Here is a 5,000-nt window from a genome sequence, read left to right on the forward strand (position 1 = left end):
TATATTTGTGAACCAGAGCGTGTGCATTTGTAAAACAGATCGTATGCATTAGTGAGTCCGAAATACAACTGCGAAACAAAGCATGTGCATTCGTGAAAAACCCTGCGAGAGTTCATTCTATATGAGACTGTTCTGGCTCCATATTTTTCACACTACACTTTAGCAACTTTATGTACTAATTACTTTTTTTTACGTGTGCCCCAAATTTTGTAAATGCCCCAATTTTTTTAGACAGTGGGGGCAAAAGTTGCCCCCCAAATATTGTTCAGTTTTCCTACACTGGTACCCAGTAAGCATGTGGGCACCATATAAAGGTTAAATTACTGTAAGGGACTATGTTGTATGTATGCACCATACTGTAAGGGACTATGTTGGCATCATAAGGGTCCCACAGCCATGTGAGCTGAATACTGTGGCTACTTTCTTGTGGGCAAGATGAAATTTGGCTCAATAGCTTATTTGGATACGGTTTAAATAATAATAATTGTATTTATGCCATAGCATTTACAGTAGGACTGTAAATGCCCTCTCACATTCCCCCTGCTCTGCCTCCCCTGTACCCTTCCACCTCTCCTTCTCTGTTCTCTCCTCCTCTCTGTCCTCTCCCCTCTCTCACATTCCCCCTGCTCTCCTTCCCCTGCACCCTCCCACCTCTCCTTCTCTGTTCTCTCCTCCTCTCTGTCCTCTCCTCCCTCTCACATTCCCCCTGCTCTCCCTCCCCTGCACCCTCCCACCTCTCCTTCTCTGTTCTCTCCTCCTCCACATTTCCCATTTCTCCCCACCCTCGCCCTAATCCGGGCCCGTATCCTACTCCCTCCCCTCCCCTCCCCCAACCCTAGACCCTACCTCTACCCTGGCTCTCCCTCCCCTGCACCCTCATCTCTCCTCCTCTGTTCTCTCCTCCTCCACATTTCCTATTTTCTCCCCACCTCCCCCCTCTCCTCCCTCACATCCCCCGCTCTCCCTCCCCCCTCCACTCTCCTGCTTTCTCCTCTTCCCGGTGTTCTTCCTCTTCCCCCCCTCCCCCACTACTCTAAAGCATAGTACACATTTTACTCCAAGCATGGCACCCACTCTATCCCCTCCAATATTCCGCCACTATTTAAAGCATGGCATAGCATGGCAATATTCCGCCACTATTTAAAGCATGGCACCCATGCTCTTAGTATTTCGCCACTATTCAAAGCATGGCACCCACTCTTCCCTAAAGCAAGGCACCCATAAGCTCTATATGTGAACATGTGCTTATTTGGCAAAAGGACTCACTACTAAAGGCTTGCAGCCAATTAAATTAGGCATAGTTTGGTTGCTTAGAAATTGACATATGTCCGTTTGCAAGATGTGCGTCTATATTTCTCATTCTCTCCCCACCTCCTCCCTCCCCCTGCTCTCTTCTCCCCCACACCCCCCCCCCCCTTCCCCTCTCCTGCTCTCTCCTCTTGCTCCTTCCCCACCTCCTATACCCTCCAACATCTCCCATTCCCTCCCCACCCCATCACTCTCTCACATTCCCCCTGCTCTTCCCCCTTCTCCTGCTCTCTCCTCTGCTCTCTCTTCATTTCTATATTTTCTATATTATCAATTGTTCAAATGTTATCTTTATTCTGTATATTCTTGTTACTGTTGTGTTAGCTAGAATCAGCTAGACATACTTTCTGTGAAGCCCTCTGAGACATGCTTGTGAATTAGGGCTATATAAATAAACTTGACTTGACTTGACTTGACTATTAACACATAGTTACAAAGTGTCTCGTTTTGCAGTGATATTTTATGTTGCGTTCACACCAAGAGCGAAAATCACTTACTCGCTCGAGTTTAACCGTGCACCTTATGAACAAAGTTAAAAATGTTCAACTCCAGCAAATCATCTGTGGGTTTGCATTGATTGACTTTGCATGTAATCATCGTTTCATAACTAGCTCGCCCGTGGTAAGTCTACCTTCGGTGGTTACATTATGGCTAATAATCACAATCTCATTGCAGAATATTAACGGGGAAATACTCTTCCGGAACCGAGGTGTCACGTGACTGTTGAGCTCTGTGACTTTTTGTAACGATCATCAGGCCTTGACAGCACACACTCTACTCTCTCTCTCTCTCTCTGTCTCTCTCTCTGTCTCTCTCTCTGTCGCTCTCTCTCTCTCTCTCTCTCTCTCTCTCTCTCTCTCTCTCTCTCTCTGTCTCTCTGTGTCTCTCTCTCTCTCTCTCTGTCTCTCTCTCTCTCTCTCTCTGTCTCTCTCTCTCTCTCTCTCTCTCTTCTCTTTAGCCTATATATAGGCTATAGTCAAAAAGCTGAAAAGACTATAGCTACTGCATGTTTCAGAATGGACTCTAATGCCATGACCAACCTTTTGAGAAAATAAAAAAATAGATCTTGTCAATTATGTTAGGTAGCCTCATAGAATAATGCCATATGAGCCTGCACACAACAGTAGAGATAACAGGGGAGAGACAGTGTGCTTGCTCAGTATAAATAGCTACCTGGATTTATAATGAGCTAAATCAACCCAGACAGACATCACTTGATGTAACGTCAAGCTGCCATGGATGGACGCTCAACTCTCCACCACGCCCCTTTGTGAGTCTAGCCCCGCCTACACTGAGCGCTCAAAACGGGCATTGGCTCCACATGGGAGCGCCAGCCCCGCCTACTGGTGTGGTTTATTACTAGACTTTACCATAAAGCTGCATGAGCGGCACACGGGGAATTTAGTGCAAACTAGTTCTGGAGTCTGGAGGGAGAGGAGTCGAGGAGGAGAAGTGTGACTGCAGTGTTTTAGAGATGTTTTTAGGCTAGTTTTAGGTTGTTTTTAGAGTTTTGTTAGAACTTGTCAATGAATGAAGTTACAAACTCAACAACAGTCCAATCAGCAACATGTGGAAAAGCGCCGCCGGGGGCTCAAAATGCACGGGCTTCACCTCAGCAGGAGCGCGCGTCGTGGCTGCAGCCACCTGTCTGCTCGTCACCGTCATGCTCGTGGCCGCTGTGGGACACCCAGGGGTGCTGGACGGCTCTCTAATAACTGCCGGGCCTGCTGGCTCCGGAGGGAAGGTTTTCTCTGCGTATTTCAGAAAGCTGGCCCGGGAGAGGAGAGCAGCGAGGGGGCCTCCGCCTCCTCCCTCCCCCGGGCCCGTGGAGCAGCTCTCCCCGGCAGACCTGTTCATAGCGGTGAAGACCACCGGGAAATATCACCGCCAGAGGCTGGACCTGCTCCTTCACACCTGGATCTCCAGACACATGCAACAGGTACAGATTGGTCAATGCCACTATAACATCATTATAACATTAGAAAGAGTCACAGTGTGTGACGTCATGTCATTATAACATTAGAAAGAGTCACTGTGTGACGTCATGTCGTGACTTTAGAAAGAGTTACTGTGTGACTGACATGGCATTATAACATTAGAGAGTCACTGTGACGTCATGGCATAACATTAGAAAGAGTGACACAGAGGAAAGCCCCTGGCCTGCCTGCAGATCAGCAGGGACACAGCTGTCCTTCAAATCACATGCTGTCAGGATACTGGAAGGTCAGAAGCGTGGACTCTATGCACATGGAGAAAAAGAGCTATAAATTAAACGTGATGTTAGGTAAAATCACCATTAAGTAGAAGGTCACTATTGAGCGCCAAAGAGTAGCCTATAATGGCCTATTATAGGGATTATCTTGTCTTGATTGACTATATTATTAGGCTACTATTATTTTTATGCAAGTCAGTTACGATCAGTTGTAGCTTAGTGTGATTTATCAGCTGGTATAATGTCACGTGAAGCAATAAACTCTACTAATAATTTTGTGTTACAGGCCAGTGGGCTCATGGTGTAGAATAGATAGATCAGCTCATAAATCTATGCTCATTTAAACACTAAGTGGACCCACTTTAAATGGTTTGCTATGGCGGGAAGAAGCAGTGCAGGCTGTTCTAGTCAAATCACGGCAGGATTATTTATTAGGGTGATGGTGGAGACCTCCATGCATCTTCTCCCCTGGCTCCTGCTGCCTTTGCAGGTTATGCATCCCGTGAAATGTGATTTGGTCCACTGGGTCTTCGATCCCTCGTTCTCTAGAGCCTAATACGTTGTAACAGAGAGACAGTGCTTCTTCTTCTTCTGGTCTTTGCCATATGAGGGAGATGTGAGGGACTGACTGTTGTCTTTAAACAGGACATAGTGCATGCAGAGGATGCTGCTGCTGGGAAGAAGAGACTCGGTAGGACTCGGATGAATTAATCATGTCTTTGTCTCAGAGATCAAGGTCTATTATTTCAAGACCTGGGCGAAGAAGAAAGAAAAAAAACGATGATCAATATGCAAAACACTCTTCATATGGTCCAGCTGTCAGACAGTCAGTACATACTGTAATGTGGCTGCTGTCAAATCATTGAAAGAGGAGTCAAGAAATTCGGAGTGCTTTTACACTTTTTATTGATTTATAGATTTCTAAGGTGCAAAGTTCCAGAAGCAGGCCTTTCCAAGTTCAAGAAATTATGTTGTGGTATAATGGTAGTAAGTAGGCTATTCAAAAATAACCACTCCTGCAATCTGGAAGCAGAATTTTTGGATTTGAAGGGAAGTACAGTAGAGATGTGAAGTTAGTTTCACACACAGACTCGTAGATAATGAAATGAGATGACTATAGCCAACATTTTGATAATGCTGTAAAACACAACGGAGATTCTGAAGTGGAGGGCAGGCTATCTCTCTTGTAGTATGGTCTGCATTTATATCGCGCTTTTCTAGTCTACCGAGTCGACCACAGTGTGCTTTACAACAATGCCTACATTCACACATTCCACGCAGATGGCAGCAAGCTACCACACAGGGTGCTGGCACACCATCGAGGGCAATCTGGGCTTCGGTGTCTCGCCGAAGGACACTTCCACATGCAGATTGTTGGAGGAGGCGGGAATCGAACCACCGACCAACGACCCGCTCTACCTCCTGAGCCACAATCAGCCCTTAATAGAACACAAAGCAGTGATAAACTGCCAGTTGTAAA

At 46.3% G+C, this 5,000-nt stretch overlaps 1 pseudogene across 1 annotated transcript in view; it reads left to right on the forward strand.

Moving 5' to 3' along the window:
* The first annotated feature begins 2,768 nt into the window (after nucleotides 1-2,768).
* Nucleotides 2,769-5,000, forward strand: part of LOC310793534 (beta-1,3-N-acetylglucosaminyltransferase lunatic fringe-like) — a 13,447-nt pseudogene continuing 11,215 nt past the window's right edge. The window contains exon 1 of the transcript XR_014553951.1: nucleotides 2,769-3,247. The product of XR_014553951.1 is annotated as a beta-1,3-N-acetylglucosaminyltransferase lunatic fringe-like (transcript). The remainder of the gene's footprint in view (nucleotides 3,248-5,000) is intronic.

Source organism: Poromitra crassiceps (assembly GCF_964638095.1).
Source record: "Poromitra crassiceps genome assembly, chromosome: 19".
NCBI lineage: Eukaryota > Metazoa > Chordata > Actinopteri > Beryciformes > Melamphaidae > Poromitra > Poromitra crassiceps.